This window comes from Eumetopias jubatus, unplaced genomic scaffold (assembly GCF_037043125.1).
Source record: "Eumetopias jubatus isolate StellerSeaLion01/CBP00866 unplaced genomic scaffold, mEumJub1_p1.0 scaffold_13, whole genome shotgun sequence".
Classification (NCBI taxonomy): domain Eukaryota; kingdom Metazoa; phylum Chordata; class Mammalia; order Carnivora; family Otariidae; genus Eumetopias; species Eumetopias jubatus.
Window position 1 is genome coordinate 46708020 of NW_028274819.1, and position 13386 is coordinate 46721405.

The window sequence follows — 13386 nt, forward strand, 5'->3', positions numbered from 1 at the left end:
CCTGAATGGAGCCTTCGTCTTTGATTCCTTCTTCCCTCTTCCCCATGAGGCCTCTTCCCCAGAAGAGTGCCTTGTGCTGCACAAGGACTTGGTGAATCTGATGAATTCAATGAAAACAGAGACCAAGAGACTGGAATAGTGAGTTTGTGAAGTCACAGGGAAGGCAACATACCCCTTCCTTGGACAACATGTGGCTGAGCACAAAGCTATTTAGGATTTCTGTCATCAGAATGTCTTCCCCATGCATATATATCCGCCTCCGGGCTGGTATAATCTTAGCTTAAGTGAATACTAACAAGAGCTTTCCTTGTTCCTAAGCATCTTTGATGTGTTACTTCACACGCGTAAGCCTCTGGACAGCCGTAGGAGGTGGGTGTTATTATTATCATGCTCATTTCACAGATGACAACACCGAGGCTCAGAGAAGTTACCGGTTATATAGCTAGGAATAGCAGAGCCAGCATCTGAACCCAAGTTGGATCTGGCTGCTGAGGCTGAGCACTTAACCTTGTCGCCACATTCAGGGGTCCTGAACTCCGTTACCTACTGAGGCTTGATAGATAAGGTGAATAGCAGAGGTGAGGCAATGGGGCTAGTGGGACGGTGGTGAGCAAGAGAATGAGCCCGAGCTCAGCCAAAAAGGGGCAGCCAACACTGGCTCCAGCCTCTTCCTAGCCTGCAAGACTGGCCGAGATCACACTTTTACGTTTGGTGGGCTGGACAAGCCGCACGGGCAGGCCAGGTACAGTCCTGGTCTTTGTGTCTAGCAGCCTCTGTCATATTGCTTCCCAGTTTGAGACAGAGAAACTTCTCTGGAGATGCTGTTTGTCTCAGCCATGCTTGGGGCAAACGTCTCCCTCTCGTGCTTGCTGCTTTCCCACATCTCAGAAAGCAGCCAGTCCAGAGAGGCTGAATTCGCCTCTCCCTTGTGCAGCTTCCTTCATTGTGTGCAGTTTGAGAACCTTACAAGGCATGGGCTGTGCATACGGTTTTAGTCCCACTGATTCAGGGAGACCCCTTCTGGGCTGATCAGCCTTTCAGAAAAGTACCTGGTCATCGTGCAGTCGAGGTATGGATTTTGTCCCTAGGTTGTGGACTCAGATGCCATCCTTGTGGTATCCCAGAATCTTGAGAGCTTGCAACTTGCGTCAGGCACCCTGGACCAGGCCCGTAATGGGGAGGGGAATGCCTAGTGCCCAGGAAAGCTGCAGAGGAAGCAGAGAGTTTGAGAGTCACTTAGAGCTCCATCATGTCCCTCTGTTGGGGCTCATCTCAGCAGGACCTCTCTTAGGGGCAGGGGTGGGGGAGGGGCCAGGGAGGGAAGCCAGTGCTCAGGCCTTCACATGGCCTGACTCTGACTGTGCGTGGCTATGATTTGGATGTGCTGCAGCTCACCAAGGCTTACCCTGGCTTGCCCAATTCTCTTCCCTGAGATACCTCCGTTTCCTGCACTGCCTGTGACCTGCAACCCTGAGGGATGATCGTGGAGTGTGTTTGTGGTCCTTGTGGTTGCAAATGTGTCTATCTTTTCCTTTCTTGTATTCATCTAGGAGTGAAAAACCACAGCATTTCAAAGCCAAAGACCCAGGGAAAAAGCCCTAGGCCTCATGTGTCTCTAATCTGGGGAAAGAAGTGTGAATTGGAACTTCACAAACCCAAATCCTTAAACCCTTTCTCACCCAGTAAATTTGATGGGGTGACAGGAATGAATTAGAAATTAGATCAGGGCTCAGCATTTACATGGGTTCTGAGCCAAATGGAAATTAAAAAGAGTATCTCCAGCAGGGTTAATGGTGAAGGCAAGGCTTCCAACGTGCCTTGGCAGGGTGTCCCAACCTGGGTCTCAGAGGGGAATTGATCGAAGAATCATCTGCTGATGAGATCAGGAGGTGGAGAGAGGGTTCTCTACCCAGATAGTAGGAAGGAATTAACTTGTCACCAGTTGGCACTCACTGATGTGACAGAAAATGCCAGCAATGCAAGGCAGATTTTAATGCCAGGCCACCCAGTGGCAGCATTGACTTCTCCTATCTTCCCCGAGGTGCTTAGACATTGAAAAAAAGGAATATTTTCCCCCACGTTGAAAGAGGTTTCTAGCTAAGTCCCATGGACTGAATGTGTCTGGAAGCTTGTCTGTGTTGTCAAATTTCATTTGGCTTAAACATGAGAACTAATGCAGAGAATCAAAGAAAACAAAGTTGTTTGCTGAGTGTTCCTGACCAGGGCTGCTCAGGCATGAGGCCGAGGTATTGCCTAAAGTGATTGTATTTTCTCTGAAAAAGACATTCAAAGTTATTGTTTAATCTTTCTGGAGTGAATTTCCATAGTCTTAGGTGTTCAACTACTTCCCTCTAGATCTGTATACATGACATTCCCACAATACATCAGTCCAGCTGTGGATGAGGTTACTGTTCACCGAATTCCCCAATTCTGCGTGGCAGGAAAATCAAATGCCATCCTTCCACTTTCCAGTTGGGCTCCTGTATTATGCCGGGTACATCTATGGGAGATGGAAGGAAGGAGAGAGGGAGACCAAAAAGACAGAATGGGACAGAGAGGAAAAGCTATGGAGAGGTAGGTGTGTAGATGGGTAGATGGATGGGCAGGTGAGTGGATGGATGAATAGATAGATAGATAGATAGATGCATGGGTGGGTGGATGAGTCAGGAGGTGGATGGATGGATGGATTTAATCTTTTCCATTTTATGACATAGCTATTTTATGTCCATTTGAGAGATGAAGAAATTGAAGGTCAGAAGCGGTAGTGAATCACCAGAGTTCTCACTCCAAGATGGTGGCAGAGCTGGGGATTGAATCCACATTTCCCAACTCAAATGTGTCTATCTTTTCCTTTCTTGTATTGCCCACTAGGCTTTTTTTTTTTTTAATTGCCTGCCTTATATCTAGAGATGGACTCACGTAGGCTTGGATAAGCCACTTATACAAAGAGGTGGCCAGAAGGAGGTCCATTTTTTTCATTTAGCAAATATGTACTGATCACAGTGTTGGCAGAATTCCAAGATGGAACCACAAGACTCCTGGACCCTGGTGCATACTCGCTTCTTCTAGTTATTCAATTAAACACTAACCTGCCTACCACTGTGAAGAGTCTTTACTGATGTAATAATTCAGGTCTCCAATCAATTGGGCCTGACCTAATCACGTGAGCCTTTTAAGAGCAGAGCTTCTTCTGGCTGGTTGCAGAAAGGAAAGTCTCAGAGATGTTGGAGGCCTGAAATAAATCAAATATCCATGCTGTGCAGGGCCTGTGGGGGCCACAGGGCCAGGAACTACAGGTTCTCCTGTAGTTCCTGGCAGAGAGTGGCCCCAGCTGACAGCTGGCAAGAAAACAGGGACTTCAGTCCTACACTCAAGGAAATGAATTGTGCCAACAACCAGTAAGGCTAGAAGAGTGCCCTGAGGCCCAGATAAGAGCTATCATGCCAACTGACACCTTGATTTCAGCCCAGGGAAATCCTGAGCAGAGAATCCAGCCACACCATACCTGGATTTATAAGCTACAGAAACTATAAGATAATAAATTTGCATTTAAGCTGCTAAGTTTGTGGTATTTTGTTATGCAGCAACAGAATATGAATACAGTCACCTACATTATGTTGGCCACTGTGCTAATCACTGGGAATATGCGGCTGGCATGGTCCCTGCCCTCACAGAGCTCACAGTCTGGTGTGAGAGATAGACAAGAAACAAATCAAATGGTTATAGTGTGATAAAAGCCATAAGATATATAAATAGGGTGATAGGAAATAAATCAAATGTGGAGGGGCCTTGCTCCAGGTGAGATGATTAGAGATGCCTCTCACCTGTGCACTAAAGGATGAAAAGGAGTCAGCCACATGAAGAGCCATGGAAAAGTGTTCCAGGCAGAAGGAACAGCACAGGCAAAGACCCTGAGGTGGGAGAGAGCCTGACGTGTTCTCAGAGTCAAAAGAAGGCAAGTGTGTCTGGAAGGTGGCAAGGAAGGGGGATGATGGCTTGAGATAATGTTGAGGAATTAGGCAGGGGCCTCATCACATAGGACCTTCTAGAATAGTACTCTCAGTGCAGTGGGTCACATGTTTTGGGGTATTTTAAACGGGGAGAGGTATGATCTGACCGTCCTTTCTGGAGGATCTCTCTGGCTGGTCTGTACTAAATAGTCTGGATATGGGTAAGAGTGGAAGCACAGAAATCATTTGAGAAGCTGTGGCCTATCTCAGGCAAGAAGTGATGGTGGGGATTACAGGCAAGATGGCGGAGGAGTAGGAGACCTGGGCTTCGTTTGGTCTCAGGAATTCAGCTGAATAGGGATCAAACCATTCTGAACACCTACGAACTCAACAGGAGATCGAAGAAAAGAATAGCAACAACTCTCTGAACAGAGAAGCGACCACTTACTGGAAGGTAGGATGTGCGGAGAAGTGAATCCGAGGTGATATTCGGGAGGATAGACGGCGGGGGAGGGGGCCTCCGTTGGCCGCTTCTGGCAAGTGATAGAGCCGCGGAGCACAAAATCGGACCTTTTAGAAGTCGGCTCCGCGGAGGGACGTCGCTCCAGTGGCTAAGCGGGGGGTGGAACCCTAGTGGGACAGTGGGGTCTCAGCACACTCGGGGTCACAGAAAGACCGGGGGTGCCTGAGTGCAGCAGAGCTCCCAGGTATCAGAGCGGGGAAGCCAGCTGCAGAGACGGAGCCGAGGCGCGGGCTCTCAGCTCGGGGTTGCCATAAACTGTGATCCGCGGCCCAGTCGGGCCACTGCTCCTCCAGCAGGGACCCAACAAGCAGCAGAGCCGGGGAGACTCCCCTTCCTTCCCCGGGAGGAGTGTCGCGGGAGCGCACCGCAGGGATCTGCTGGGTTTGGAGACTCCACACGGGGTCGGGTGCCACAGATAGAAACGCTCGGTCACAGGCCGGGTGAGCACGGAGTGCGGCCGGAGACCGGGGACACGGGAGTGACTGCTTTTCTCTGGGGGCGCACTGAGGAGTGGGACCCCGAGTTCTCAGCTCCTCTGGGCGGAGATTGGGAGGCCACCATTTTCACTCTGGTCCTCCAAAGCTGTACCGAGAGCTTGCAGGGAACAAAAGCATCGGAGAGCAAACCCCAGCAGCTTGCTTAGCCCGGACCAACAAGGGCGGGGCAATTCAGCCTCCGGCAAAGACATTTGGGAACCATGGCAACAGGCCCCTCCCCCAGAAGATCAGCACGAACATCCAGCAAGCCAAGACCAAGTTTACCGATCAAGGAGAATGGGAGAACTCCAGCGCTAGGGGAATACTGCACATAGAATTCATGGCTTTTTTACCATGATTCATTAGTTTTTCAAAGTTGATTTTTTTAACTTTTTTCTTTTTTTGAATTTTTCTTTTTCCCTTTTTCAACCAACATCTTATCAATCCCTTTTTTAAAAAATATTTTTATTTTTCATTTTTTAAAGTCATATTTTATCCCTTCATAGTAGTTACCCTTATTTTTGGCATATATATATATATATATATATATATATATAAAGTTGTTCTCTCTTTAAAATTTTGAGATACAGTTTCTTCTAACAGATCAAAATATACCCTAAATCACTAGTGTATGGCTTTGTTCTAGTCTCCTGCCTGATCACATTCTTTCCCCTTTCTTTTTTTCTTTTCTTCTTTGTTTTTTAATCTTCTTTCTTTTTTCAAACAACTTCTTATCAATTCCTTTTATAAAATCTTTTATAATTTTCATCTTTACAGTCATCTTCCATCCCTTCATTGTATCAACGCTTATTTTGTACGTATATGTCTTTCTTCCTTTAAAATATTAGGAGGCACTTTCTTCTAACAGACCAAAATACGCCCAAAATCTAGTGTGTGGCACTGATCTATACACTAGTCTGATCATATTTGGTCATATTTTTTTTGTTCTGTTTTTGTTTGTTTTTATCTTTTTCTTTTTTTTCTCTCTCTTTCTTTTTTCTTTCTTTCCCTTTCTTTTCCCCTGGTTTCAGGTCTTTTCTGATTTGTATAGAGTATATTTGCTGGGGACGTTGTTAACCTGTTAGCATTTTGTTCTCTCGTTCATCTATTCTCCTCTGGACAAAATGACAAGAAGAAAAAAATCACCTCAGCAAAAAGAACAAGAGATAGTACCGTCAGCCGGGGACCTACTCAATACGGACATTAGTACGATGTCAGACCTAGAGTTCAGAATCATGACTTTAAAGATACTAGCTGGGCTTGAAAAAAGCGTGGAAGTTATTAGAGACACCCTATCTGGAGAAATAAAAGAACTAAAACCTAACCAAGTCGAAATCAAAAAGGCTATTAATGAGGTACAATCAAAAATGGGGGCACTAACTGCTAGGATAAATGAGGCAGAAGAGAGAATCAGCGATATAGAGGACCAAATGATGGAAAATAAAGAGGCTGAGAAAAAGAGAGAGAAACAACTACAGGATCACGAGGGCAGAATTCGAGAGATAAGTGATACGATAAGACGAAACAACATTAGAATAATTGAGATTCCAGAAGAAGAAGAAAGAGAGAGAGGAGCAGAAGGTATATTGGAGCAAATTATAGCAGAGAACTTCCCTAATGTGGGGAAGGAAACAGGCATCAAAATCCAGGAGGCACAGAGAACCCCTCTCAAAATCAATAAAAATGGGTCAACACCCTGACATCTAATAGTAAAACTTACAAGTCTCAGAGACAAAGAGAAAATCCTGAAAGCAGCTCGGGAGAAGAGATATGTACCCTACAATGGTAGAAACATTAGATTGGCAACAGACCTATCCACAGAGACCGGGCAGGCCAGAAAGGACTGGCATGATATCTTCAGAGCACTAAATGAGAAAAATATGCAGCCAAGAATACTATATCCAGCTAGGCTGTCATTGAAAATAGAAGGAGAGATAAAAATCTTCCAGGACAAACAAAAACTAAAGGAATTTGCAAACACGAAACCAGCCCTCCAAGAAATATTGAAAGGGGTCCTCTAAGCAAAGAGAGAGCCTAAAAGCAGCATAGATCAGAGAGGAACACAGACAATATACAGTAACAGTCACCTTACAGGCAATACAATGGCACTAAATTCATATCTTTCAATAGTTACCCTCAATGTAAATGGGCTAAATGCCCCGAACAAAAGACACAGGCTATCAGATTGGATTAAAAAACAAGACCCATCAATATGCTGTCTGCAAGAGACTCATTTTAGACCCAAAGACACCCCCACATTGAAAGTGAGGGGATGGAAAACCATTTACCATGCTAATGGACACCAAAAGAAAGCTGGGGTGGCAATCCTTATATCAGACAAATTAGATTTTAAAACAAAGATTGTAATAAGAGATGAAGAAGGACACTATATCCTACTTAAAGGGTCTATCCAAAAGAAGATCTAACAATTGTAAATATCTATGCCCCTACCATGGGAGCAGCCAATTATATAAGGCAATTAATAGCAAAAGCAAAGAAACACATTGACAACAATACAATAATAGTGGAGGACTTTAACACCCCCCTGACTGAAATGGACAGATCATCTAAACAAAAGATCAACAAGGAAATAAAGACTTGAAATGAAACACTGGACCAAATGGATTTCACAGACATATTCAGAACATTCCATCCCAAAGCAATGGAATACACATTCTTCTCTAGTGCCCATAGTGCCCATGGAACATTCTCCAGAATTGATCATATCCTAGGTCACAAATCAGGTCTCACCGGTACCAAAAGATTGGGATTATTCCGTGCATATTTTCAGATCACAATGCTTTGAAGCTAGAACTCAATCACAAGAGGAAAGTCGGAAAGAACTCAAATACAGGGAGGCTAAAGAGCATCCTACTAAAGAATGAATGGGTCAACCAGGAAATTAAAGAAGAATTAAAAAAATTCATGGAAACCAATGAAAATGAAAACATAACTGTTCAAAATCTTTGGGATACAGCAAAGGCAGTCCTAAGAGGAAAGTATATAGCATTACAAGCCTTTCTCAAGAAACAAGAAAGGTCTCAAATACACAACCTAACCCTCACCTAAAGGAACTAGAGAAAAAACAGCAAATAAAGCCTAAAACCAGCAGGAGAAGAGAAATAATAAAGATCAGAGCAGAAATCAATGAAATTGAAACCAAAAGAAGAGTAGAACAGATCAACGAAACTAGGAGCTGGTTCTTTGAAAGAATTAACAAGATCGATAAACCCCTGGCCAGACTTATCCAAAAGAAAAGAGAAATGACCCACATCAACAAAATCATGAATGAAAGAGGAGAGATCACAACCAACACCAAAGAAATACAATTATAAGAACATATTATGAGCAACTCTATGCCAGCAAATTAGATAACCTGGAAGAAATGGGTGCATTCCTAGAGATGTATCAACCACCAAAATTGAACCAGGGAGAAATAGAAAACCTGAACAGACCTATAACCACTAAGGAAATTGAAGCAGTCATCAAAAATCTCCCAACAAACAAAAGCCCAGGGCCAGATGCCTTCCCAGGGGAATTCTACCAAATGTTTAAAGAATTAATACCTATTCTCCTGAAGCTGTTCCAAAAAATAGAAATGGAAGGAAAACTTCCAAACTCATTTTATGAGGCCACCATTACCTTGATCCCAAAACCAGACAAAGACCCCATCAAAAAGGAGAATTACAGACCAATATCCTTGATGAACATGGATGCAAAAATTCTCACCAAAATACTAGCCAATAGGATCCAACAGTACATTAAAAGGATTATTCACCACGACCAAGTGGGATTTATCCCTGGGCTGCAAGGTTGGTTCAACATCCGCAAATCAATCAACGTGATACAATACATTAACAAAAGAAAGAACAAGAATCATATGATCCTCTCAATAGATGCAGAAAAAGCATTTGACAAAGTACAGTATCCTTTCTTGATCAAAACTCTTCAGAGTATAGGGATAGAGGGTACATACCTCAATATCATAAAAGCCATCTATGAAAAATCTACAGTGAATATCATTCTCAATGGGGAAAAGCTGAGAGCTTTCCCCCTAAGGTCAGGAACGCGGCAGGGATGTCCACTCCCACCACTGCTATTCAACATGGTATTAGAAGTCCTAGCCACAGCAATCAGACAACAAAAACAAATCAAAGGCATCCAAATCGGCAAAGAGGAAGTCAAACTCTCACTCTTTGCAGATGATATGATACTGTATGTGGAAAACCCAAAAGACTCCACCCCAAAACTGCTAGAACTCATACAGGAATTCAGTCAAGTAGCAGGATATAAAATCAATGCACAGAAATCAGTGGCATTCCTATACACCACCAACAAGACAGAAGAGAGACAAATCAAGGAGTCGATCCCATTTACAATTGCACCCAAAACCATAAGATACCTAGGAATAAATTTAACCAGAGAGGCAAAGGATCTGTACTCAGAAAACTATAAAATACTCATGAAAGAAATTGAAGAAGACACAAAGAAATGGAAAAACGTTCCATGCTCATGGATTGGAAGAACAAACATTGTGAAGATGTCAATGCTACCTAGAGCAATCTACACATTCAATGCAATCCCCATCAAAATACCATCCACTTTTTTCAAAGAAATGGAACAAATAATCCTAAAATTTGTATGGAACCAGAAGAGACCCCGAATAGCCAGAGGAATATTGAGAAAGAAAAGCAAAGCTGGCGGCATCACAATTCCGGACTTCCAGCTCTATTACAAAGCTGTCATCATCAAGACAGTATGGTACTGGCACAAAAACAGACACATAGATCAATGGAACAGAATCGAGAGCCCAGAAATGGACCCTCAACTCTATGGTCAACTCATCTTTGACAAAGCAGGAAAGAATGTCCGAAGGAAAAAAGACAGTCTCTTCAACAAATGGTGTTGGGAAAATTGGACAGCCACATGCAGAAGAATGAAACTGGACCATTTCCTTACACCACACACAAAAATAGACTCCAAATGGATGAAAGACCTAAATGTGAGACAGGAGTCCATCAAAATCCTAAAGGAGAACACAGGTAGCAACCTCTTCGACCTCAGCTGCAGCAACTTCTTCCTAGAAACATCACCAAAGGCAAGGAAAGCAAGGGCAAAAATGAACTATTGGGATTTCGTCAAGATAAAAAGCTTTTGCACAGCAAAAGAAACAGTCCACAAAACCAAAAGACAACCAACAGAATGGGAGAAGATATTTGCAAATGACATATCAGATAAAGGGCTAGTATCCAAAATCTATAAAGAACTTATCAAACTCAACACCCAAAGAACAAATAATCCAATCAAGAAATGGGCAGAAGACATGAACAGACATTTTGCCAAAGAAGACATCCAAATGGCCAACAGACACATGAAAAAGTGCTCAACATCGCTCAGCATCAGGGAAATCCAAATCAAAACCTCAATGAGATACCACCTCACACCAGTCAGAATGGCTAAAATTAACAAGTCAGGAAATGACAGATGTTGGCGGGGATGTGGAGAAAGGGGAAGCCTCCTACACTCTTGGTGGGAATGCAAGCTGGTGCAGCCACTCTGGAAAACAGTATGGAGGTTCCTCAAACAGTTGAAAATAGAGCTACCATATGATCTAGCAGTTGCACTACTGGGTATTTACCCCAAAGATACAAATATAGGGATCCGAAAGGGTACGTGCACCCCGATGTTTATAGCAGCAATGTCCACAGTATCCAAACTGTGGAAAGAGCCAAGATGTCCATCGACAGATGAATGGATAAAGAAGAAGTGGTATATATACACAATGGAATATTATGCAGCCATCAAAAGGAATGAGATCTTGCCATTTGCAAGGACGTGGATGGAACTGGAGGGTGTTATGCTGAGTGAAATAAGTCAATCAGAGAAAGACATGTATCATATGACCTCACTGATATGAGGAATTCTTAATCTCAAGAAACAAACTGAGGGTTGCTGGAGTGGTGGGGGGTGGGAGGGATGGGGTGGCTGGGTGATAGACATTGGGGAGGGTATGTGCTATGGTGAGCGCTGTGAATATTGCAAGTCTGTTGAACCACAGATCTGTACTTCTGAAACAAATAATACAATATATGTTAAGAAAAAAAAAAAGATAGCAGGAGGGTAAGAATGAAGGGGAGTAAATCGGAGGGGAGACGAACCATGAGAGACGATGGATTCTGAAAAACAAACTGAGGGTTCTAGAGGGGAGGGGGGTGGGGGGATGGGCTAGCCTGGTGATGGGTATTAAAGAGGGCACATTCTGCGTGGAGCACTGTGTGTTATGCAGAAATAATGAATCATGTTACACTACATCAAAAACTAATGATGTAATGTATGGTGATTAACATAACAAAAAAATGGAAAAAAAAAAAGAAATGAATGATGATGAAACCAAAAAAAAAAAAGTGATGGTGGTGTGGACTATGGTGGCTGTAGAGAGGGAGGAGCAACTGGACCTCCAAGTGGACCAAATCCATTTGGATTTGCTGGTGATTGGATGTAGGGGAAAGAAAAGGAAAGAACTGGAGATGAAACCCAGGTTCCTGGCTTGAGTAATGGGGTGAGTGACAGTGCCATTTACTGGGATGGGAGGCACAGAGTTGGGGGAAGAACACGTTAGGGAGTAAGACCAGAGTGAAGTTTTGGATGTGATGGATGTGAGATGCTTGCGAGATATCTAGGGGAGATGTCAAGCAGCTGTTGGAACATATAGGCACTGCTGAGCAGGGGTTATGTCCAGGGGGTGAAGACCAGCCAACCTGGCTTGGTGGTAGAGCCAACTCCCCCTGATCATTCACTTGATGAATGGCAGGATACTTGGGCCTATACAGCAAGGCTTCGAAGACCAGGGGCCTGGACCCCTGCAGTAGTCATCCTTCGTGGACATCCCCTGCACTGCGATGCTCCCATGCTGAGCCCTGGGTGCTGCCACATACCCAGTGTGGGGCATCCTGGGAAGGAGTGGTCTGGGCTAGTAGTAAGGTGCAGTAAGCACCAAATTATATCAACCTGAAATTGCAGTCTAATGTTGTTATGGGGCCTGAGGGAGCCTGGGAAGGATGAACATGCACAAGGAGTCATCTCTAGGATGATCAAATCCTAATTAGAATCGCCTCCCAGGATCAGAAGGCCTCTAGAGAACATGAAGAGTGCCTCTGAATCCTAATGGGGCATGGGAACTCTGGAAGGATGTTTGACCAGACTGCTGCCTCCTTCTTCAGGGCCGCTCAGTACAGGAGGGTCTGGTGTGGAAAGAGCTCCCACAGGGATCCTGACCCTTGGGCTCAGAGATGTCGTGGTATCCTATAGAGGGCCTAACCCATGTATGGCGGGTCTGGATCTGGCTTCTCCAGCTTTGTCTTGAAGGGGTTTAGTCCCCCAGAAATAGACTCTGAAACATGGATTCAAGAGCAAGTAGTTTATCTAGGAAGTTCAAGATAGACCCGTAGGGTGGGGAGTTAGACAAGGTAGGGAAACAGCCAGTAAGAGTGTGTTATCAGGTCAGGCACCACTGCGGGCAGGTGGAGCTTAAACCTACAGGGAAACTCTGGGAAATGATGTAAAATACATGCGTCAGAATGATCACACCTGAGAGGTGAGGGAGCTGGGGTTCCCTTTAATCATCGGTTCAGAGCTGCTCTCAGGGGGTGTTAATTTCTAGCACTTCAGACTGACATGTGCTGGGGAAGGGCAGTCCTCTGTGGCTTTGAATAAAGCCCTTGGGCAGATGTTCTGGAAATTAATTGTGGTGGTGGAGAGAGGGGCACTTTGAAAAGATGAGGCACCAAGGACATGGGTGAGGCATCCATAGCATCTACCACGAGGTTCAGGAGGCACATGTTTTGGATACTTTTAAAAACTGCATTTCCAAAAGCCTGTGATATTGACTCTGTCCAAATCTCTGCAGGCCAAGTTGCCAGGCATGCCAGACCCTCTGCAGCAGACTGAGACTATCACTCTAGTCAGGCCAAACCAGGGTTAGAACACCTCCTGCCCCATGAGGTCCACCTGATGCCCACAGGCAGAGCCTGCAGTGCCTCGAGACCTGGGGCTACATTCTCTCTGTGTTTTTGTCTAGTGGGTCCATCTGACAGAGCTCCTGCAGGAAGCTGTGACTTGGGGTTATACACATTTACTCAGGCTGGGTCAGGGATCAGAGATCTCCAGCTTCAGCGGTTTCAAAGCCCAATCCAGGCAGCTGTGGGAGAATAAGTGCAAGGTGCAGTTTCTGGGGAAAACTAGCAAATTCTAGTAGGGGTCAGGCCTTAGCCAAGAAGGGTCTCAGGGCAGTTCTAAGAAGGCAAAATGGAAAACTCGGGTAGAATCACACTTGTAAGGTCTGAGTGTGCTTCAGGGAAGTGGGAAGGAAGGTGCAGGCTGACTGGCAACAGGTGCTGGGGTCATTCCCTTGGCTCCCCAGAAACCAGGGGGAGTCTGA

The 13386-nt window shown here is 44.7% G+C and overlaps 1 protein-coding gene and 1 long non-coding RNA gene across 5 annotated transcripts in view; one reads left to right on the plus strand and one right to left on the minus strand.

Moving 5' to 3' along the window:
* The window catches only part of GALNT18 (polypeptide N-acetylgalactosaminyltransferase 18), a 348597-nt gene that overhangs the window by 201512 nt on the left and 133699 nt on the right, over positions 1-13386 (plus strand). The gene's annotated exons all lie outside the window — the stretch shown is intronic.
* The window catches only part of LOC114219416 (uncharacterized), a 55122-nt gene that overhangs the window by 40988 nt on the left and 748 nt on the right, over positions 1-13386 (minus strand). For both annotated transcript variants that reach the window (XR_003611365.1, XR_003611366.1), the window contains exon 2: positions 1050-1205. This is a non-coding gene — a long non-coding RNA (uncharacterized LOC114219416). The remainder of the gene's footprint in view (positions 1-1049; positions 1206-13386) is intronic.